Here is a 25,095-nt window from a genome sequence, read left to right as displayed (position 1 = left end):
GGTGACCCCGGAGGATTTAATCAATTCTTTAATGAATCCCAATTATCTTGAATTGAAGTAATTATTGAATTAGGTTTAATTTATGAAGTATAATCTCTCTCGCCTAATCAAACAAGAGCTCATAACGGTATTGAGATATCAACTTGCTTGACTAAAATAGTAGTGGAATATCAGCTTGTTCAGGCTCCTTGAGAAAATTTAAATAATTCAGCCAGTTGTGACGCTTGATAATATAATGTTTGAAAGTGCCATACTACTTGTTCACTCAGTTTAAATGAAGATTTCCCATTTTATTTCAACATTGAGTTGTCTTGTAGGTGTTCTGACTGATAAAGGATATACATAATAGGATATACACATAGTAAGATTTACTGTTAATTTTTTCCAGTTTCCTAGCTCCTATAAACTTTAGAGCCTGTAAAAGTAGAATACCAAACTACGAGTTTAGTGTTCCATCAAAAAGATATGCTAATATAGTGTTCCAAACAGAACTATCCTGTGCATGCTTACTTGGAAGTGAGTCTTGCTGTGTTCAATGGGGCTTACTGCCAGGTGAGCATACCTAGGAATATAGCCCTGTTACACTGGAGTAAGCCACACTTGGCTGTAAATTACAGATATGGACCAGGAAATCTGTTGTTCCAAATCTTTCTTCTGCAGTGTGCTAAGTGGATGGCCTTAGGCAAGTCTCTCTCTCTCTCTCTCTCTCTCCCCCCCCCCCACACACCTCTAGCCATAATGGGGTTAATGATGTCTCTCTTATCAAGTTGTTGCAATGATAATTATTATTGTTCATTAAATTTGCATACCGCCCTTCATCCGAAGATCTCAGGGCAGTTCCCAGCATAAAATACAATATAAAAGCACAAAATACATAAGAATAAAAACAAAGCAAGCCAATAGACCATGATAAGTTTTATTTTCTCCCTGCCCCCTGCCACCAGCCAAACTGCCACTACACAACAACCAGAGAAAGTTGGGGGTGCTTAAAAGACTGTGTTTTACCTAGGCTGTGTACATACAGTTGAGGGATTTCTTTGTCATGCAAACAGTTTGGTGGAGCTACTATCATTCTTACTAAATCAGAACCTGACCGTTTGCATGTAAAGCCTGATATATGTAGATAAAATTAGCATATAAATCAAAATCTAATTAACGTGGTGTTAGCAGCAACTGCATGGCTAGTGTTCAGGGTATTGTTGTTATTTAATATGAGACCAAGCATTAAACAAAAGCCTTAATTAGAAAACAAAAATCATTTAGGAACCCCATGCAATCCATCATCCAAAGAATGTTAATCATTTAACATTGGACATTTTCTGCTTTGATCCTCAGATCCTGCAAGCCAGCATTTCCTGAGGGGTTTACAGAGACTTTCAGGTCAATCTGAGGGTTCATTGTTTCCTAGATATGTCTGGGGGAAATGATCTCTTACTAAGGCCATGCAATGTACAAACGTTATGAAGTAAAAGAATGTGACAAGGATACAGACACATATATATTATTGCATTAGCCAGACTCTGACCGTTTTGGCAGAGTTTCCATAATGCCTACTAAAATTGTGTTAGATCAAAAGGTTATGGTTTCCAGGCTCAGCTAATATGAGATGTGTATTAGAAAGCACTTTAGCACTCTTTGTATTGCTTGGCCTTTGATTAAAGGCCTGACTACAAGTTGTAAAGTAGCCAGGCTCCGATTCTTGAGAACTCTGAAGGCGCCCTCCAGACAGTCAACACTAGAAGAATGCTTGGAAGTTTTTGCTTGGCCAGCCTCATCTTGCTGAAAGAAAAAGAAATGATGGTATCCAAAAAGCTTTCATCTCTTAGCATCTTGCTCAGCTAATTTTTTCCCCTTTTTTGTTATTAAAGTTGCAATCCTACCCTTAAAAAGTATAGCGTGAAACTCTTTTATTTTCTGATGGAGAGGGAAGTCCAACCCTTGGAAAGGAAGGTCTGATTAAGGAATCATCTTTGCAGCAGCAGAGGAAAAGTCTGCCTGCTGCTTCTACAGTGAAGGTGAACAGTCATGGGACAAAGAAGAGTGCTCTGGGGTTTGTGGCTGGGGCAAACTGGGTAAGGATGGACTCCAAATGCCACCATCCTAATTCATTTGGCATGCCCTTGGAGGAGGAGAGATAGTCCATCGCCCCCAAGGCACCCTCTCAATGACAGTGATTAAAAAAAATAAAAAGACCCAGCAAGGCCTTGGATTTTGCCGTTTATCCACCACTACGCCTCTCTCCCCTGCCCAGTAGGATTGCTCTGAACTGTATAAAACTCTTCCTAATATTGATCCTGGGCTTATATGTTGTTGGCATCTGTCTGTCTCGGGAGACAATGGAGGAGTGTGCCTTTGTGGGTGAAGTCAAACTGTTGTGAAGTCACAGCATCTATGGAGGCCGATACAGGAGAGACATGTTTTGTTGCAGCTGGAGAAGATGAAGGAGTCCACTTGTGCTGCTGCAGGTGCACCATGGCGTTTCTTCTCTCTGCTCTCCTCCCAATGGTCATTCCTCCTCTGGTCACCGCTATGGATGCACAACCTGTATGTCTCCAGGCACTACGGTCATCTGCAAGAGATTTCCACACAGCAGGGTTGATGTTGCTAGCCTTCATGTCTCGGGCTTATTAACAATGTGGTTTAAAATAAAGCAGCAACACCTACAATCCGTAAGTTGGAGGTATTAAAACAATCACTAGCACAATACACACATGTGAATCTGAATATTAAACAGCATCACTTTAAAAAATCCAGTGTTTTATAATATAGCATCCTCCCTATGCTTTTTTAAAAACCAAATTGATTAAAAAAAATACTCGAGATAATAAAATGTATTTACTTGATGCCTTAGTGATAGCAAGGCAGATGCCAGGCAAGCCTCCTTAGGGAGGGCACTGCACAACAAGGGCATCATAGAAAAGAAAGCCCTCCTGTGTTGTTATACACCAACTCTCTGGTGGTGGTAGCAGCACTTCTGAGAAGGGCATTCATGCTTAGGTAGGGAGAAGGCAGCCCTTGTGGTATGTCTATCTCAAGGTGTGATGACTTTAAAGGTCAAACCAATACTTTGAATTGGCCTTGGATATAATTACAATATAATAATAATTTATTATTTCTACTCCGCCCATCTGGCTGGGTTTCCCCAGCCACTCTGGGCACACTCTGGGCAACTTTCAACAGAAAATTAAAAACAGAATAATACTTCAAACATTAAAAACTACCCTAAACAGGGCTGCCTTCAGATGTCTTCTAAAAGTCGGATAGTTTTTATTTCCTTGATATCTGATGGGAGCGTGCTCTACAGGGCGGGCGCCACTACCGAGAAGGCCCTCTGTCTGGTTCCCTGTAACCTCACTTCTCACAGTGAGGGAACCGCCAGAAGGCCCTTGGTGCTGGACCTCAGTGTCCAGGCTAAACGATGGGGGTGGAGAAACTCCTTCAGGTATACTGGGCCGAGGCTGTTTAGGTCAGCACCAACACTTTGAATTGTGCTCGGAAATGTACTGGGAGCCAATGTAGGTCTTTGAGGACTGGTGTTATATGGTCTCGGTGGCCACTCCCAGTCACCAGTCTAGCTGCCACATTCTGGATTAGTTGCAGTTTCTGGGTCACCTTCAAAGATAGCCCCACGTACAGCACGTTGCAGTAGTCCAAGCAGGAGATAACTAGCGTATGCACCACTCTGGTGAGAGTCTGCAGGCAGGTAGGGCCTCAGCCTGCGTACCAGATGGAGCTGGTAGACAGCTGCCCTAGACACAGAATTTATCTGCACCTCCATGGACAGCTGTGAGTCCAAAATGACCCCCAGGCTGCGTGCCTGGTCCTTCAGGGGGACAGTTGTCCCATTCAGGACCAGGGAGTCCCCCACACCCACCCGCCCTCTGTCCCCCCCAAACAGTACTTCTGTCTTGTCAGGATTCAACCTCAATCTGTTAGCCACCATCCATCATCCAAATGAACCAACAATAATTGTAAATGTCTCAAAACTGTCATGATGTGTTCCTAGCTGTCCTATTCTGGCCAGACTCTCAGCTTCCAGGCAAAGTAGACTGCAACAACACAATCTACTGGTGAGGCAGCATAACAGCAAGACAGACTCATTTCCAATAGGGTCAGGCCAGGTAGAGTTACATCTGGTAAGGTCAGGTCAAGGAAGGTAAGGCAGAGTCTGTCTTGGGCAAGGCATCAGTGGTCAGGACCTTGGACAGAGCATTGTAAGAAAGCTGGCTGGAGTATTTTCACACATGGAAGAAGAGTTGTTGCATCAGTGAGGTGCACAGGCCCTTGGAAGCCTTCTGACGGCTATCCAGTTTATTCCCACTATTGGCCTTACCCTCTTGAGGTCTGTGCCCTTAAAAGGTCACTGCCTTGCTCTAGAGGAGTTGGCTCCTGCTTCATGGAAGTGACAGGGGCTACCCTGGGACTTCAAGAAGCAACTTCCTCTGATCTGGAAGAACTTGGAGCAGAGGACATTAATGATTCAACTGCTGATTCAACTCTATCCATGTCCTCCTTTGTGCTTCAGTGTGAGTCAAGACTAGGGCACATGACACCAGCAAACAGTCTCAGGCAAATTGCAGTATTTTAAACTTCTTCAAGGGAAGCGCAATGTCTAGCACATTGCAGTAGTCTAAAAGGGCTGTCACCAGACTGTTGCCAAACTATCCCTGTCTAGTAGAGGTCCCAGTTGGAATCCCAGTCTAAGCAGGTAGAAAGCACCTTGTGCCGCTGAGGACACCTAAACCTCAATCAACAAAACCAGATCAAGATGTATTCCCAGGTGGCAAACCTGATCTTTCAGACAGGGTTCAATCCCATCCCACAAAGGATGAATTCCTTTCCCCTTCCAAGACTGGAGAGCCATTCACCAATAGTACATCTGTTTCAGTTTCATTCACCAATAGTACATCTGTTTCAGCCCTTTATCAAGCTCAGACAATGTTCAAAATTTTCTACAACTGCACCTGATTTTCTACAAATCCACCATGGAGAAATAAAGCTGACTGCCATCAGGATGCTGGTGACACCTAACTCCAAATCCTGAGCTGACCTCCTGCAGCAGCTTCATCAATATGTGAAATACCATGGGGGTCAAGATGGAACTCAGGAAGTGCAGCTAAAAGCCCACTGCCCAGTATCATTTCCTCCTTTCTCAACACAATGCCACCAAGCTTTCATTATGGAAGGCACCTTCACTGCTGTAGACTTTTGTATTTGTACCAAAAACAATTGTGCTCCTGTTTTGTGATCTGGACATAACAATTAACTTGCAACCTGGTGACAGCATCTCTGGATTCTTAGATGGGAATAGCTATGCAGCTCTTTGGTGGGCAACCTGAAGGAACTTCAGAAACAGCTTAGTACTTGTAATTCCATTGGGTCTGGTTTCACTAGCTCCGAGTTTATGCTATGAATAATTGATTAAAATATAATTTTGCAGTTTGGTTTGGGAAAGGGGGAACAGCAGAAGCCTCGGAGCAAAGGAATTACATGCACTTTACATGCATTTGGACTCTGCTATTGAACAAAAACTGCACTTCAAGAGAGGCCTCATTACATGGGCACAATGTACATGGCCCATCTGAGATACAAGAGCAGCTTCTGTCTCAGTTCTGAATTTCACAGGGAAGTACAAACATGCATGGAGGAGAGAGTGAATCTGTGACAAATGGAACTTCAAAGAAAATGTTCATGCTGCTAACCGTCAAGGAAAAAAGAAAGAGGAGCTTGGCTCATACCTGTTTTACTGCTGCATTTTTCTGAGCCCAGATATAAGGCAACTTGCCTCGCTTCTGAGACACAATGTAATAATAACAACAAGTTAGCTTGAGATTATTATTATTATTATTCAAATAAATGCCCACTGCAGAATAACTTGACAGGCACAGTTAAGGTGGTAAGACCGTTCACTGCCAACTGGCTTTTCTGCACCAACAGATTAATTCTTATTACAAATATAGTCCTGAACATTCTTGAGAATACATTTTGAGTTGGAATAAACCTATTATAGTAGATAAAACATATTAGACCTGGGGGAGGGGTGGAAGAGAGAACTAAAAGACTACATTAGATGTTGCAATAACCTCACATATTGGGGGGAAATGACGCCAAAACCCAGCTTTGGAAGTAGATTTAGGGCACAATTCAACCCTACCCTCTTCCTCTTTCATACAGAAGGGCTGAATGTAGTGACTGCATGGCAGATGGGGCAGAAGGTGGGAGTCGGGCAGATTGGCTCAGAGATCAGGTTTGGATCAGGCCCAATGCCATTGCATTAATGCAGTGAAACCCATTGACCCCGGGCTGGCTCAGCTCCTCCCTACTCTTGGAATGCCCCATTTTGGAGCTTTCTGCTTGTGCCACCAGTGGGGATCCTGCCTGTTGCCCCCAAGCAGCCAGAGGGAAGGCAGCTGAGCCAGGAAAGCTATATAGAAGGACATCTCCACTAAATCCACCTCTACCCAAGCCTAGCATGACCAGGGGGTGGATTGCTCTGTTAGCGTCTGGAAATACAAAACAATCCTCAAAGTACTCAACTCAGAAACAGGAGTTGCTTTAAACTTCCTAAAGGATAAATCAAAGTTTAATTTAGCCGCCCCAGTCCATCATAAAGTAGACTTCCCTTGAAAGTTGTTGCCAGCCAACAGCTCCCACTAAAGTCACCTGTGGCAAGGGAGTAGGACTGATCAACCCATGATAATGTGGCCCAGGAATTTGGGTAAAGCAGAAAATAATTTAATTAATTATTTGCATGTTGGGGGGAAAAGGCTTGGAGTGAGTTATTCCACTGATATTTAAAGTTCAAAAGTGCAATTCCCTAAATTGGCACAATTTATCACATTAGGCTCAAAGAAATTAAGCTTGTGGGCTTGATGGTGTCTCTCTTAGTTTTGAACACACAATTATAGTCAAGGTCCTTTATCGCCATACTGCCATTTAGCTGATACATTGATTGTCAAATAGTGTATCCTGCTGTAGGAAATTGTTGTCAACACTTCCAGTATCTGACATATATTTTGCTATTACGGCTTTTGGCCTTCGTGGCTTTGTATTCATGGATGTTTTTCTGACACTTCAGATAATGCAAGGCAGTCTATCATGCCTGGAACAAGTGAACTATTTTGGTTACTTAGACCTAGGAGAATAAAGTAAGGGCTAAGCTGAAAATCCAGTTTTTTCAAAGACCCAGATCTATAAAATTGAAATGGGAAACATTACAGACTCCTTGTTTGATGTTCCTTTAAGAGGGAGGCTAGGGTATATTTCATCTCTTGCTTGGTTTATCCATTATTGCCCACCCTGACTGAAGTACAAACTCTTGAGACTGAGGGGGCTTCCTGTTGGCCTCTTTATTTAGCATTTATTCTGATTTGTTTGCAGGGCGGTTAGATGATGTGGCATCAAATGAATCATTACCCCACATTTACCTTTACATTTGCTCATCACTTTTCTTGAAAGTCCAGAAAGTCTTATTTTTTAGCTTTGTTGCACAACCTGAATTTGCCAGGATGTGATTGAATCCCACCCCAAAATAGCAACAGTCTGCATGTGCCCTGAAACAGAGAGATGAGAAACATCTGAACCCACCATTCAATTAGTCCCTTTCTGCTTTGTTCCTTCCCCCATTGTCCTCCCTGTGATTGGACAAAGGTTGTGTGCATGCATCCATGGAATGGATAATCCTTAATGCTGTTATTTCTTATGGATTTCATAAGCATATATTTTTCTGCATTTTAGAATTTTTATCTGACCACAACTGACATTTTTTTAAAAAAAAAGTTTTCTCAAGGTATGTTGGTCTTCTTGTGAAATATAGATATATAGTCATCACAGCAGCACAATCCCTCTTCAGTCTTTGCAGAAGCAAAAGTCAGGGGTATAATGGGACCCATGCAGCTGATCCAAAGAGATGTGGCTTTTTGATAGCAGTTCTGCCTCCCTTTCCACTCCTATCCAGCTCTATTTTCCATCATGAAAAAGAGCCAGTGTGGTGTAGTTAAGAGCGGTGGGCTCATAATGTGGTGAACCGGGTTCGCTTCCCCGCTCCTCCACATGCAGCTGCTGGGTGACCTTGGGCCAGTCACACTTCTGTGAAGTCTCTCAGCCCCACTCACCTCACAGAGTGTTTGTTGTGGGGGAGGAAGGGAAAGGAGATTGTTAGCTGCTTTGAGACTCCTTAGGGCAGTGATAAAGCGGGATATCAAAACCAAATTCTGCTTCTGGTTTGCAATGCTGGGGTAACTGTGACAGCCACTGCACTAATAATGGCAGAGATGGCTCGGCCCAAAACACTGGGCCAAGGACACAAGTTGCCTCCTTTTGACCGAGTTGAAGTCATTATATTTGGTCATATGAATGTTGAAAGACAGACAAAAGAAACTACTTCATGCAGCACAGAGTTAAACTATAGAACCCACAGAGGGCTTTAAAAGAGGATTAGACAATTTCAGGGAGGATAAGGCTATCAGTAGCTACTAGCCATGATGGCTGTGCTCTGCATCCACAGTTGAAAGCAGCAATGCTTCCGAATACCAGTTTCTGGAAACCACAAATCCTGTTTGTAGGTTTCCCACAAGCATCTGGTTGGCCACAGTTTCTTCTTATGTCCTCATGTGGCAGCACATCAGTACAACTGACTCAACTGCATTTTTATACTACAGTATAGTCTAAGAACAAAAGCTTTACAGAGCATGCATGGAAAATCTCCTGGTTTTCTGGTCCTCTGAAATGGACCAGTCCCTCAGATTCTCAATTTCACCCATGTGCATCAGTAAATGTTTCCTCGTAAGTGATTTGGGAGCCAAGGCACCAGAGACCTGAAGTCAACATGCTTAAGAATGTTTTGACTGGGTTTGCAACCTCAAAATGGAAAACACAATAAAATTTTTATTCCCAAAACTCAAGCCACCATGACCTGACAAACATTGTATTCACCTAATAGCTTCCATCAATCCGCGCTGTTTTCAAATTAGCCTCTGTGACCTTTTCCATTCCTGAATGCTGTTGCAACTGTAGGGCAACATCCTGCAAATTTGCTATCCAAGTCCTCGGAAACAATGTTTATTGAATTACACTGGCTTTTGCACTGGGAAAGAATGAATCAGCTGAACTGCAGAATGATTTTTGTTTCTGCTAATACAAGACCTATAATTAAAATAATCTTGTTATCATCTATGCAGTTGATTTTTAAATAAGTATATATTCATTTTGAATATATCTCTTATCACTTTGAAACATCTACATGTGGCCCTCAGCAAGCAGTTATATCCCAAAATCTTGTGAATGATTTTAACTTCACAAAATATTAAAATATTAGGAGGGGTCTGTGTGGTTATAATGCCCTTCATAGAGTACTGATCTGATACTAAAGCTTGATAAAGATGGGAAATTAACCTTTTGATTATTTTATTGGAAATCTGGCCGTTATGTATTTTTTTCTCGAAAAACAGTAAATCATATGCTTAAGTAGGCAGCATAGCACTTGAGTTACAAATTCTGATTTAGAAATAACTGAAATCTGAAGTTTGTTTTCCCTCCCCTCTCCTTGTGAATTTTATTCCAAAACAAAGCATAACATAGCCATGGCTATAAGGAAAGCAGAAACCACAATTTTCTGGAAATCACAATTTCTATTCTGAAATCTTTCTAGTTTATAATCCCAGATATGTTTAGTCATTGGTGAGGGAAATGCACTCCAAACATGTTCAGGGAGAGCCAGTTATTATTCTACATCTACCGCAACAGAGCCCTGGCATTTGTAACAGATTCCTGGACATAGCCCTAGGGAGTCCTGGCCGAAAACCCCCAGAGAAGTCACTTAATACCTAAAATGGTATAACGTGTACAATAAAGCAAAAGGCATGAGATTCATTGCTTTCACTTTAGCTTAGATTGATAGGCTGCACCTTTTTGCCTGCTGCGTTGTGTATGAGAGAATGTGCAAGAGTATGATGAGTGAGTTAGCTGAGGAAGACTATTGTGCCTATTGACCTGAGACAGTCTCCTGGAAATAATCTAACAGCAGGGAGCAGAGAATCCTTTTTAAAATCAATAGAGCAAGAAAACGCTGTTGACTAAGTGTGTGTGTGTGTGTGTGTGTGTGTGTGTGTGTGTTTAAAGGAAGGTGTGGAGGGGAGGTAAGGAACAAAAAAGGAAGAGCTTTCCTTTAATGCTAACGTTAATAATTCCTCTGATCTATCCCTTTTTACACTATTTCTGCTGGTAAGAAACAGTTATCCTGAAAGGATAGTGTTGCACGTTGTCAGAGCTGCTTCCAGATCCTAGCTCACAGAGGATCACGCTAGCCAGCAATCACTTTGTAAAAGTCTTTATTGAGTTACAGTTTCCATTCTCCAGCTCCTGCGTGCAACTCTACGTCTTATGGGTCAGACCGGCGAAGCTCCGTCTGAGTCTCCGCCCCTTGTGCACCAACTTAATATCCTAGCCTTACTCCACCTTTTCCGCCTGACTGTTCTTCTCTGGGTCCCTCTGCCCCCCTGGGTCTCTTCCTTCCTGGATTCTTCTGACGCCGACCCCCCGGACCCTCCTGCCTCCTTGCGCCGGGCTTTAGGACCTGGCTCCCTTTCCGGGCTGCTTACTGCGCCACCTTCCTGTGCATTTGAACTTGGCGCGCGCGCCCAACCTTCCACTTTCTGTCTGACCGTTTCTTCGCTCCCCGATGGAGGTGTGGCCACTCCTGACTCGTGCCCTCCCTCCTGTTGTGAGCTGCCAGCGCTTGATACCTGACGCCCTTCCTCTCCCCTGCTCTCTGTTGGTGACGCTGGTCCCGATTTCCAACTGCTCCCCTCTGAGCTCCCTCTGGCCCTTTCCTCCTGGGGTGTTCCCCTAGGCTCCCCCCTTGCCCTGGCCACTGGTGCTCCTTTCTGTGAATCTTCTGATTCACTGGAAAGACTCGGAGATCTCGGGTCGTCGTCATCACTCATCCTTTCTTCTGCCTCCTCCCCCTCGCTCTCTGTTTCCTCCCTTGCCCTTGCCTCTGCTCCTGAACCCCTGACACACGTGCACACACACCCTTCCCAGGCTCTAGAAGGTGAACTATTTGACTACTAAGAGCAGAGCATTCTTAGCCTGCCATAATACAGCACGAACACTTGTTCCTGCTATGTAGGCAAGGTATAACCCTTCCCAAAATGTTTTATGGAGTAGTTTTCTACCTCAAGGTGACTTCCAATTTATCTTCAGGTTGTCGAATGTCTCAGACAAGGCCACACATGCTGAAGCAAGAGAAGAGTACTTTAATCTGCTTCCAGGAATCAGCATTTGTTTGAAAACCATATGGAACATTCCCCCTCCCCAGTACTTTAAGTCTTGAAGAGAAACTCAGAAACAGGCATAAACTGGTTGAGGAGGTTTTTTTCTCCACCCCTAGCCAAACTCAAACATGTGTCAGATTGGTCATGCATCCCAGAAATGAAGCTATGTGTGGTATGTCACAAGAACACTAATCATTTCTGGATCAGCTTCCACTTGAAAAACTGCATGGGATCTTTCTTTTACCCCAATATGTGGAGCAAGAAACCAAGAACCAATAGATTTCATGAGACGTGTTTTGCCCTGGTGTCTTTTCCCATTTGTGTTCTGTAAGCAAATGGATGAAAATTTGGGGACTTTGTTTTCAACCATTGTGCAGGGACTACATCCTAGAAGGGCTACTTTAGTGTCAGTTCTGCAGTGAAATGGGACCCCAGGGTGTATTTCAACCCCATTCTGCTTGTGCATCAAACTTACATGCACGGGAGCAAAGCATAGCCAGGGTACGGGCTCTGTTGCCATCCTCACTGACTTTGAATTCATGGAGGGTGAAGACCTAAAGCAGGGAGGCTCCCTGTGAGATTTAGGACCCTACATAATTGGGGTTCTATATTGTATGAGGAAGCTATTTGGATACAGCAGGCTCCCAAATTCCCAAATTCACCCTGTGAATTGGAGGGCAATAGGGTTATGATGCTCAATGCACCCATTCCTGCTCTCTCTTCTCATGTGTAAATTTAACATATGAGGAAGTTCCAAAATAAGGGGCAGTTGGGTAGGAAACCTATGCCAAAGTCCTACAGAGTTATCTATATAGGTGCAGCTGAATCCAGCTTCAGGAAAGGCATAGTGATTATTTTGGTACATATACATGCAGAAGAGCAACATGAAATTACAGTAAGAGGCGAATAAACTCTTCTGCTACATGACTACACTGAGTATTCAATGTTTAAGCTATCGTACCACAGTACTACAGAATGTAGAGTTAGTGCTAACAATGGTTGTTACAAGTAAGGTTTATCTTCTTTTATGGCTTTAACCTTGTATACCACTCTGGTATTGTGAAATGGTCGGTGGTTTATAAATATATACAGTAAATCAAATCAAATAAATAGCACATTTTCTAAAGAAAGTTTTAATTCAAATGCAAACTATGTGCTAAAAATCTGGCCATTTCCAACAATCTGTATATGGTCAAATAACTTCAAAATGTCAGTAGCTTAAAAGTGTGTGTGTATGGAACTTTAAATATAAAACACAAAAAACAAGTACAAAAATGAACCCAAAGGTTAATATATTCAGATAGTTGTAAGTGCATGAAACAGATGATTTGAACAGAAGTGCCTCTTCATACATAACTCCAGTGTCACTAACATAAAGCTATAATCTTCTTTTTTTCCTGTGTTCTGACTATTATTGAAGTGCTAAGTGTCAGGTGGGAAGGTGTAATGCAAGAATCTTCACTGGAGTGGAAATTGCTCATCTTATGATATGTAGTAACAAACAATGGAAGTTTTTGTCACTGATTTCAACTGATCCTCCATTTATTGCTGCTTTGACAGCCTTTTAAGGAGATGGACTGTGAAATGAAATCTCACTTTCACACTCTTGCTAATAGACTAGGAGTGCCTTTTCCCATCAGAAATGGCAGTTTCAGTGCCATAAAGGAAGGTTAGATGGAGGTCCTACAATGACAATTATTGAGAAAGTAGTGGTCACTTGTGTTTCAGCTCCTTTAGTTTAGTATCTGGCTGCCTCAAACTGTGTTATAGAAAGTTCACTATTTGAGGACACCTAGTTCCTTGAGTCTTCTCAGAACAAACAATGTGGCTGATAATTTTCTCCAGAGTTAGCCTTCAGCATTTTGGCTCCTTGGACCCAAGGCCAGCCCAAGCCATGTTGCTATCTGAAGTAGAGCATCCACATGCACAAAACAACATAGTACCCAATGCCTGAGAAATTATTTTGCCACCCAAAGCAGAAAATCCCACTGGCACCTCTCCCACTCCCTTGATTTAAAAAATGGGTGAATATATTTAATAAACTATCTGCTGCCCTTTCATGACACCCAAAAACCAGCCACCTGAAACAGCCACCTTATTTTGCCAGTAGATGGGGAAAGCCCTATTAAATGATAGAATATTGAGCCCAGCCTGGCCTAGTAGTCTGCCAAGACTCAACATGGCTTCCATCACTCATCTAGTCAACCAACCATCCTTATCTGGCATAAGGCAAATTAAGGAAAAAGGCATTAGTAGGATTCAAGATTCTTGTGGAAGTCGAATGAAAAAAGAAATATAGTCCACTCGCCCAAAGTAGCATCAATCAGCACAAAGGCAACAACCACTCACATAATCAGTCATGTTGTATTGGCTAATAGAGATGGAGGGATGGTTAGCATGCTGCTCCCTGTTTCTGCACAAACATTGCGCTGGGAGGAACTAGGGAGAAGCTTGTAGCTTTATGGACAATGATTTGCATTGTAAAGAGATCTTCAGCCCATTGTGAGAGAACCATGGGTTTGGAATTAATTACTGCTTGGGAGGAATTGTTTTATTTGTCTGAAAAGCTCCTGCCAATTCATGACTTCTAATTCTGTGTAAATATATAAAGCTGCATGCAGTGTTGGTTCTGCCTCCACCTTTCATCAGACTGCTGACTTTTATGTACAAGTTAATTGTGTGTCTCTTAAAGTCCATTTATAGTACTCATATTAGAGCAGCTATCCATATTCCTTTACTCAGTACTTACTCCACTGTCTTCAGTTTCTGAGAGCTCTGATCACAGAACTCTGTGACTACTATTGCCCTTCTTAAGTCTACATAGAATTTTCACTCTGGCTTAATTAACATGGAATAACTACCACCTTGGGTTTTATATTCATAATCACAAATGTGGACCAGACTTTTATTCAGTCATCTAAGCCCATAATAGTCATTGGCTTTCATCATCCTTGTTGACTTTCAGATATGAGCTGTACCATTCCTCCGATTCAAACATTTAGTTCTGCGCTGATTACCTATTGACACTTGAACACAACTGCAGCTTCATCTCCCAGTAAAGCCATACTCTGGCATGGGAAATAACCCCACTAATTGGGAAACGGCTAAGAGCTGTGCTTGCCTGTTATGCTGAGACTTAGATCCCAATCATTTGGAGAAGACTTTCATAGCATCAGAAGCCATATGCCATAAATAAAGTGCCCAAGACTCTTCATCTAAGCCAAGGATCATAAACCTGTAGGCCTCCAGATGTTTTTGGAATACAATAATATATAACAACAACAACAACAACAACAACAATAATAATAATAATTTATTATTTATACCCCACACATCTGGCTGGGTTTTCCCAGCCACTCTGGGCGGCCTCCAACAAAATATTAAAATACAGTAGTATATTAAACATTAAAAGCTTCCCTAAACAGAGATGCCTTCAGATGTCTTCTAAAAGTCTGGTAGTTGTTTTTCTCTTTGACATCTGGTGGGAGGGTGTTCCACAGGGTGGGTGTCACTACCGAAAAGGCCCTCTGTCTGGTTCCCTGTAACCTCACTTCTCGCAATGAAGGAACCGCCAGAAGGCCCTCGGCGCTGGGCCTCAGTGTCTGGGCAGAACGATGGGGGTGGAAACGCTCCTTTGGGTATCCTGGACCGAGGCCGTTTAGGACTTTAAAGGTCAGCACCAACACTTTGAATTGTGCCCAGAAATGTACTGGAAGCCAATGTAGGTCTTTCAAGACCAGTGTTATGTAGTCTCGGTGGCCACTCCCAGTCACCAGTCTAGCTGCTGCATTCTGGATTAGTTGCAGTTTCTGGGTCACCTTCAAAGGTAGCCCCACATAGAGCACATTGCAGTAGTCAAAGCAAGAGATAACTAGAGCACGCACCACTCTGGCGAGACAATACGTGGGCAGGTACAGTCTCAGGCTGCGTACCAGATGGAGCTGATAAACAGCTGCCCTGGATACAGAATTGACCTGCACCTCCATGGACAGCTGTGAGTCCAAAATGACTCCCAGGCTGCGCACCTGCTCCTTCAGGGGCACAGTTGTCCCATTCAGGACCAGGGAGTCCTCCACACCTGCCCACCCTTTCCCCCCAAAACAGTACTTCTGTCTTGTCAGGATCCAACCTCAATCTGTTAACCGCCATCCATCCTCCAACCACCTCCAGACATTCACACAGGACTTTCACTGGTTCTGATTTGAAAGAGAGGTAGAGCTGGGTATCATCCGCATACTGATGAACACCCAGCCCAAACCCCCTGATATTATCTGCCTAAATTATAATACAGCATAGAAATGATCCATGAATAGAAAAAACCACCCTTGATGCTCAGCAGCTCTCAAAGCAGACAGGGTGACTTCAGTAATATTTAAACCCAACCATCTGTGTGACACACCCACCATCCTGAAAGTGATGAGGCTGGTATTTGTGTGGTACCTCCTTGCCCAAACTCACATTGTTTCCTAGCAGAAGCAGTTGGAACAGAACTGTGACACTGTCAGATAGAAGGAAAGAGAATGCAGCCAAGGGTGGATCATTGGACTCCCCAACAAGAAGCTCTCTAGCTCTTGCCAGGGACACCCTCTCCCCAGTATTTCTTCAACGTCTCGTGGTTCTTCACTTGTAAGCTACATATGGCTGTTCAGCACAGAAGACACTGGGTTGTGTTTTATCAAGCCATTTTACCTCTTCAATCTGTAAATTCAGCCAGAGTAATTTTTATAATATGAGCAAGCCAAAGGAATAATAAAAGCAAATGCAGCCCTGTCTGCTCTGGTAGCAGTAACCAATCAGTATTACAGAAGCAGAAAATTGCAAAGAAATTCAGACCTGAAGCCACCCATTACTGACTCAAACACGGTTACCTACAATCTGGAGGAACAGCTTTCTCCATTTCACCCAGGATGGATCATAATTGCAGGCCAGGAGGTTATATATTCTTTGTCTACCTACGTTTGCTTATGCTAAGAATTCAGTCATTTCCTCCCCCACTTCTCTCTCTCTCTCTCTCTCTCTCTCTCTCTCTCTCTCTTTCACGCACACACATGCACCTTAATCCAAAGGAAAGCAAAATGCTGAATGTATTTCCAGGCCAATGAAATTCACTCTACATTTTCTATAATTAATCCTGCTGAGAAACTCATTTTGAAAGCAGGATTTTTTTCTCTCTCGAAGAGACAGGAAAACAGATTAATTCCTTGGCAACAAAATTCTAATTAATTGAAAAAGTGGCCCTATACTTTGCTTCTTTTGCTGTTGAAATTATATTACTGATGCCATGTAGAAAATCAGGTGGTTCTTCCTCTTTAATTATAGAAGTAAGAATTAGGGTTATTATTGACTCTGTACAAGTGTTTATCTTGCTCCATGGCTCACTGATTACTAGACTAAATGATTTGGAAAGAGCATGAGGACTCTCTGTAAACATTGCACAAGCAGTGATTATCTCCTAACTGATAGGCTGCCAATCATCTAGTAAAACAGCCCAGTTTTAATTTATCATCACATTTCTTCCCCTCAGCTTTGTCTGCAGCCTCAATAATGCAGAAAGAAAAGGACAGAAGTCCTTTTAAACATATCTGATCTTCATGAAAACCACCTTTGTCTCATTTAAACATATTCACAAATCTTTGCTCGTTCTTAACTATGTTGACTTTCTAATATTAATTCATGAATTGCAACACTTTGGTCTATCCTGTTTAAATAAGTACTCCCTCCCTCCCAATAAGATGGGCACGATCCTGTTGTTTGAGTTTTAATTTAGAGGCAAGCAAAATCCTATTTTTTATACATTGTAGTGGATGCCAGAAATTAGGTGAAACCATGACTATTAATATGTGAATAGTGACAATTCTAAATTAATTTTGTGAATGCCTGAAGCTGTGGATGGGTGGATAAACACACACACACACACACACTTATTTCCCTCTCAGTATTCAGTGAATACAGTGGTACCTTGGGTTACAGACGCTTCAGGTTACAAACTCCGCTAACCCAGAAATAGTACCTCGGGTTAAGAACTTTGCTTCAGGATGAGAACAGAAATTGTGCGGCAGCGGCAGGAGGCCCCATTAGCTAAAGTGGTACCTCGGGTTAAGAACAGTTTCAGGAAAAAAACAGACCTCCAGAACGAATTAGGTTCTTAACCCGAGGTACCACTGTACTGACAATCACAATTAGGTGACTGTCAGCATTCACCAGTGTATTTCTAAATTGTCAGACATTTACCAAAAAAAAAATCTAAGATTGTCAGTACTCCCTTGCAAATGCTTATGTACTATTGAATGTTAGGGTCAAACTAGTTGTGATGTGGGGCTGCATTTTAGAGCTGCCTACATCATTTTCTTTCTGAAACTGTAACTGTGCAGTAGGGGCTATTTGGTTTGGAACCACAGTGTCAGAAGAAAGTGAATTTTAAATAATAATAATAATAATTTATTATTTGTACCCCGCCCATCTGGCTGGGTTTCCCCAGCCACTCTGGGCGGCTTCCAACAAAGATGAAAAAGACACTAAAATGTCACATATTAAAAACTTCCCTGAACAGGGCTGCCTTCAGATGTCTTCTGAATGTCAGGTAGTTGTTTATTGCTTTGACATCTGATGGGAGGGCGTTCCACAGGGCGGGCGCCACTACCGAGAAGGCCCTCTGCCTGGTTCCCTGTAACTTGGCCTCTCGCAGTGAGGGAACCGCCAGAAGGCCCTCGGAGCTGGACCTCAGTGTCCGGGCAGAATGATGGGGGTGGAGACGCTCCTTCAGATATACTGGACCGAGGCCGTTTTTAAACCTTTGCTTCCATGCCACGACCCCAAGCCAAATCACTCTCCCACTTCTCTAGCTCCTATTAGTTGCAAAAGCGATAGCTAGAGTGGGTAACAACCTGGTTTCACCTGGAAGGGAGTTGCATAGGTGATGTGCTATGTCAAACTTACTTGGAAGAGGGCTCTCCCTCTTCCAGGTAACAAGTTCAGAAATACGTAAAGGCTAATAACTGGAGCTGGCTAATGGAAGAAATGACAGTTTCAGGACTGGGGAGAGCTCCCAGGGAAAAGCAGATGTTGATTCAACAATCTAGCATTTAATAGAGTTATTGTACCCTATCATAAAACTTGCCAGCAAACTTGATGAGAATGTAAAGGCATAACTTCCTTTTTTGTCTTCTGTTTTTTCCCTTTGGGTGATATGTGGTCTGACCCCCCTTGTATTCAGGATCTGGTAGCTTGTCCTGCTGTTCAAAGAGCTTATGAAAGCTGTGCAGATGACCCTGGCATGAAGTCAAACTGCAATGAGTTGCTAAAATAGTGTCCTGGGTTACCACAGAAATGAGTGCATGGTAAAATGTTATCTATTAAGAATGGTTAAGCTTGAAACATAAAGGATTTGTGTTTTCTCCTTTTCCATTCCCTGATTTTAGCAAGCTAGTGAGAAAAAGAAAAAAGCTCTCAGATCAGCCTAGATTTTGATTAACAAGGCATAAAAAACCACCCATCCTGGTTTTGCTTCTCTCAAGTTCAAGACAATAATTTGAGTAGACGTAGGCAACTGACAGTCATGACAACTAAGCATATTAGTGGGACATGCTCTCAAATTTCCCAAGGGTGGTTGGGACAGTGAGAAGCTCAGTGATTAACATATTGTTTGAAGTCATTTCATGCTCATACAAGATCTGTTGGGCAGGTTTGTAAAACAAATGAGTTATTTATAAGGATAAGACCAGGCCAGATATTATATGTGCTAGAAAAAGCTGCTACATTCGAGATCTGGATTTTAGGGATACTTTTAATATCTGGCTATCTCTTGAAAAAGAGCTAGCCAGAACATACAAACGTATCTAATCCAGTTTTTTTCCAGCATCTTTTATTTGTAAAGGTAAAGGTAAAGGGACCCCTGACCATTAGGTCCAGTCGTGGCCGACTCTGGGGTTGCGGCGCTCATCTCGCTTTATTGGCAGGAGCTGGCGTACAGCTTCTGGGTCATGTGGCCAGCATGACTAAGCCGCTTCTGGAGAACCAGAGTAGCGCACGTAAATGCCGTTTACCTTCCCGCCGGAGCGGTACCTATTTATCTACTTGCACTTTGACGTGCTTTCAAACTGCTAGGTTGGCAGGAGCAGGGACCGAGCAACAGGAGCTCACCCCGTCGCGGGGATTCGAAACGCTGACTTTCTGATCGGCAAGTCTTAGGCTCTGTGGTTTAACCAACAGAGCCACCTGCGTCCCACTTTTATCCATACCTGAGGCAATAAGACTTAACAATTCCATTCTTTTCCCAATGGGGCCTGTTTTTTTAATCTAAACTTGTACAGTACTTTTTCTTGTACAGTGGTACCTCGGGTTAAGTACTTAATTCATTCCGGAGGTCTGTTCTTAACCTGAAACTGTTCTTAACCTGAAGCACCACTTTAGCTAATGGGGCCTCCTGCTGCCACTGCACCACCACCACATGATTTCTGTTCTCATCCTGAAGCAAAGTTCTTAACCTGAGGTACTATTTCTGGGTTAGCGGAGTCTGTAACTTGAAGCGTATGTAACCCAAGGTACCACTGTATAAGAATTGACATCGGGACTGGGCTGGGGAAGAATATTCCCAGGTAACTAAACTTAACAATACATATCCCCAGAAATCAGCACCAGTAGCAGATATAGAAATGTAGGACTCTTGACTAAAATTTGAAACCCTATCTCCTCCCTTATTTAATGAAGAACACAATAGCAGTGCACAGGCCTCCAAAACTAATTCAGTACAAAACTACACATAAAAAACAGAGCTACTGCCAAATATGTCTGGTCTGTGTCAATTTCTCTCCCAACCCACTTCCTAGTAATGTGTAGCACTACTATCCTGATGGCACTTCCTCTGATGTGCATTTCCATGTTAAAGGGAAGGAGGAAAAAACCAAGGACCTTAGCAGAGTAGAAAAGCATGTAGCAGAGGTCAAAGGAAAGGAAGGTGTTCTCTGCTGGAGCTATACTCCATGTTTCCAGCAGAGAACACCTTCCTTTCCTTACCCAGTCAGTTCGACACTTTTGCGTCTGCCATTAGCCCAGGGAACAAGAGCTGCTGGGTCACTTACAGTACCTCTATCCCAGAAAGATCACCAGCAAGTAAGGAGTATCAGCCTGGTTCCAACTGAATATAAATGCCAGTTAACATCTCACCACTTAGTTCTGGCATTGCTAAACTCATCTTCCTCCACCCCCTTGTCTTGTGTGCCTTGTCTTTGAATTGGTAAGTAGGGCCTTTCGTTCTCGCTCCCCCTTTTCTGATGGAGAGTGAGACAAAAATATAAACTAACAAAGCACACTTTATAGTTACATTCTTCAGATGGAGGCTTACTTTGCAAATGGGTCATTGAGATACTACAAAAAGGTCGCAAGGGACAGGGTGTTGTGTCTTTACTTGGAATGGTTAAATGGGTGTGTGCAGACTATGGGCTGATGCTATGTCAATGCCAAAATATTGTGGATACTGCAAAAAAAAACAAAAACACCCACAACTTGTATGAATGAGGAGCACCAATTCTGAAAGCACAATAAGCACCTGTCTGAAAACACTCATGTAGCCATCAGTGCAATAATATGGATGGAGATTTGGAAGCACTGCATCCTTGGCTACACACAGTGGCCTCATTCCAGAAAATAATAAGTAAGTCACTGCTGTGATGGACCTTCATGTGTGAACCAGCCCACAGAGTACAAAACTAATCTTGTGTGTATAGTGGAAAACGTAATGAATTACTGCCCAATCCAACTTTAAACTGGCAAACCAATATCAAATTCAACCACTCTCTGTTCTGACAGTGATTGAAGATTTACACCCCGACCCTTTCCTTTAGATATGGCAATACATGGAGGTGATACATTCCGGTTTTTTAGCTTCACAATGAAAAGCTGCTTTTTACTTGAAAGGACGCAGTGAGCTGTTCTCAGAACAAATGGCCCTTGAAAAGGTGCCAGGATGATTGTTAGCACTATCTATTATACCTCATATTGTGAGCCTGCTATGCCGAGTGTCTCTCCACCCCCTGTCATTTTAATGGACAACTCTCTATTGTGGCTAAACAAATGTCAGTGCCTTTAGGGGGAACTGCAGCAATCTTTTCCGAATGATGTGCACCTGACTGACAGGGAGGGATTCGTGAGGTTGGGAGCTAGACATAAATTCATATCTGAAAGCAAGACATACAACCACAATCTTCAGTAGATGCAGATTTTTACTCTGCAAATATGACTTTACAAAGAAAGGTGATTTTGGATGGCAAGGAAATAGATACTACAGAAACATTTATCTCCTTTTTTATTGTGTTGCAGCATGACAATATCCTCAAGAAATCTATTGTTCTTGGGCAAAACTACTGTAATAAACACAAAGCAGTTCATCTTGATGGGCTCGTATATAATCACTGTGAGTAGCACCATCATTGTTCTCTGACAGTGCAGAGACAAATGAAAGCATCCTCTCAAAAGCAGGACGTTACGGGAAGAGGTACCTCTCCACATGAATGGGTTCCTGGAAAAATGTTTCATAGCTACACTATCTTTAGCATTCTGTGTGGGGCAACCCTTGAAGAGTGCCCAGGAATTGTAATTAGTACAACATGTGGCATTAAGGCTGCTGACAACAGCCTGATCATATAGGCATATTTATTAGTTGCACTGCCTCCCAATGAATTTCAGGTCAAAATCAAGGTGCTATTTCTTACTTGTAAAGCCCTAAATCGCTTGGGGTTGCCACATGGCTATCACAAGCCTCTCTTGAGTGTCTAGGGTATACCAATATAATCTAGGAACTTTTAGCACTTTGTAACTTAGCAAAGTTTCACCTCCTGTCCAACTTTCTGAAGCATGTGAATCTGACTTTTGAAGAGTTTGTAAGTAAACCATTTTTAACTTGCCAAACATGTGGGTTTTTTCTGTGCTGGGGGAAGAGGGAAACTTTGGAAGGAACTTGGAAGAGCAAATTTTAAAGGTATAAAAGCCTATATTTCCATGCTTTGCTTTGCTGCATTTTATTTTTTAAAAAATCTGTGCTGGGGTTCTCTCACCAAAGAGTACTTGCTCCCAGCCTGGATCTTGGCATGCAGAAAATACTCCTTCTATATATTATTTTTCCTGGAACCAACACATTCTCCACTGCAGATATGCTAAAGGCATAATTTCAAGCTTGATCTTTTCATTGGTTGACGTAAGGTGGAGTTGGCAAAACCTATAGTTACAGACTGAAGATGGCAATAGGTGGCAGCACTGACATATGGGTAGGAGGCAGAGGTAGGAATGTAGTTTGGTCAGGAGGTGTTTGATGTTGTAAACTGAAACTGCCAAACTTGCTCATAGGAACATAGATGAAAACAAAGCAGGACTTTCAGAACTAACAACTGGGCTTTGCTTAAGACTCCTACAAGGTAGGCTGGCTTCAGACTTGTTTACTCAGTCTTGGGAACAGAAGAGCTCTTTCTTAACTCTGCAAGTTAGCTCTGTTGCTTGCAATAATAAACTGAGTTTGAAGATCAATGCCTCATGGCATGCGTCATAAGACGGTTCATGTCTGCAGTCTGTTACATATTCCCAATTATTATGCAGGCAGTGGTTAAAGGCTACATCCTGGACTGCGATGCTAACCAGTGTGTAGCATCCTTCTCGCATGCTTGTATAAGCAAACCTTTCTTCCTTGGGAACTGCAGCAGCTTAATTATAAAAGCTCTGGTCCTTTCTCAGTCTCAAGGGGGAGGGGCTGTGGTGAAATGTGTTATCTCTATATGGAATTAAATCTGCCAGCGGATCAAGCTGTACTCTGAAGATGGCTGAAATGAAGACTGTACAGATTTCTTCCTTGGGACTGTGGTACCCTTAAAACTTGAGCATTGTTCCACCAAGACCATCATTCAAGGACCAGCCACTTTAACCTACATATTCATACCAGTCTGCAGTTTGGAAAGGATACTTTCTGCACAGGTGTTTTGTTCCTCTATCTGTCAGAGGCATCCCTTAATAATCCCCAGCTCCTGGGCTTGCTGTCATGACCCCAAAGTTCAGCAGTGATCAGGACACCTTACCAAGAGCCTTGGATAAAGATGCCAAAATGGTTTTCTTCATCTAAGCCTAATACTGCCAATCGGGAACCCATTCATCACAAAGTGCTGGGCCCCATAGAACCAGAGCCAGGACCTTTAAGGGCACCTTCTCTTGAGCCACCAAATGCCTCCCACAGTACCTAACCAGTCCAACAGCACAAGGAAAGCTCCAGGCAGAAGGCCATGGGATGAAGAAGTACCAATCTTCAGGGTTGGCCTCTTAAATGATTTTAATTCTCCAAAGCTCCCTTGAGGGTCCTTGAAGAGGTAGACTAGAGGCAGAGGCTCCAAAACCCTCAGTTCACTTCCAACCCTTCTAGGAGCAAGTTGCTCACTTGAAGCTCTCCGTGGTGCTGTGACAACTTACCTGCCTTGCTGCCATTCTGACGGACCAGAACAAGACATTTCCCACACATTTCTTATGTGTGTGGCAACCCAGTCAGATGGGTCATGTACAAATAAAAGTATTATCATCATTATCATTATTATTATTTCTCAAAGGCATGGTTCCCAGGTGGCAAGCTTACTAGCCTCTCTGCAATGTGGTACATCAAAGTTCACAAGGTATGATGGAGCTATTGATTATGCTCCTGAGACATAGGGTAGAATTCAACATAGCACTAAGTGAAGCATGCATGTGGGGGAAAAGGTCTGTTCACACAATATGGCTTCCCACCCTTTCACCCACATCATAGCTGTCAACTTATAGATTTGAAAATAAGGGACCAGCAGCCTTGAAAATAAGGGACCAGCAGCCTTGAAAATAAGGGACCAGCAGCCAAAATAAGGGACCAGCAGCCTCACCTGTTCCAGGCACTCCAGTCTTCCTGTCCTCCTGCAGTCTGGTCAAACTCATGCTGGTAGCTTCGAGAACACTGTCCAACCAACTTTGTAACCAGAGGTTCAACTGACTAGAATCCGAATCACATGCACCACAAGGCCTATGCAGCCTCAACTTAAGATGGCTCCCCGGCCTGGCTTTGCACTGCAAAGTTTGCAGCAGCACATGCAACAAAATGGCATCCAGCATTCAAAAAACCCCTCAGCTTCCATTAACTAGCCACACACAAGGCATGCAAGCTCCACCCCCCAGTCGTTCTTAGACTTCTTATTGGGTGAGCAACACAGCCAAGCAACACAGTTGGAGCCTCCCTCCTCCCTGGCCAGCAGGGAGGGAGGGAGGGAGGGAGAGGAGCTGCTTCCTTTGAAATTTAAGGGACATCCTTTAAGGGACATTTAAGGGACATCCATCAATAAGGGACAGCAGCGGGACATGGCGCTGGAATAAGGGACTGTCCCTTCAAATAAGGGACACTTGACAGCTATGACCCACGTGCCCCCCCAACATGTTCTGGGGTTTCCCCCAACTCTCCATAGCAGATTTAGGGGGTGCAGGGGGAGGTTCTGTGACATGAGTAGCCTTTGTTCCATGCACACAACAATCCCACCCTTTGAGCTACAAAGCAGCCTTATCATTTTGTCCCCTTTCCAGGATATGCCTCAGCAATGAACAGTAGTAATTACGCTGAAGGCTTGCATTTTTTTAGGTGTTTGAAATGTATTTATATTGGGCACTGTAAAAAATAATCAAAGGATCAAATAGCAAATTTTCACCCAAAACTTTCTGAATGGAGCATCCAGCCATGAATTTAGATCCAAATTGAAGTCTGTTGCAGCACACAACACTCTTCTTGCCCTTGGCAGGATGACAGTGCAATTGCCAATAATTATTGGAAGATCCCAGTGTT

The 25,095-nt window shown here is 43.0% G+C and overlaps 1 long non-coding RNA gene across 2 annotated transcripts; it reads right to left on the bottom strand.

Moving 5' to 3' along the window:
• Positions 1 to 2,474: 2,474 nt before the first annotated feature.
• On the bottom strand, positions 2,475 to 24,715 carry LOC309535119. 2 transcript variants are annotated; one of them, XR_014221022.1, is made up of 3 exons: positions 24,152 to 24,715; positions 7,428 to 7,553; positions 2,475 to 2,569 (listed from the first exon to the last, which is right to left on the bottom strand). It is a non-coding gene; the product is annotated as an uncharacterized lncRNA (long non-coding RNA). The 2 variants fall into 2 exon arrangements; XR_014221023.1 differs by lacking the exon at positions 2,475 to 2,569 and adding an exon at positions 5,744 to 5,792.
• Positions 24,716 to 25,095: the final 380 nt, after the last annotated feature.

This window comes from Podarcis vaucheri (assembly GCF_965113315.1).
Source record: "Podarcis vaucheri genome assembly, chromosome: 1".
Taxonomy (NCBI): Eukaryota; Metazoa; Chordata; class Lepidosauria; order Squamata; family Lacertidae; genus Podarcis; species Podarcis vaucheri.
This window is presented reverse-complemented; position numbering and strand designations above follow the sequence as displayed.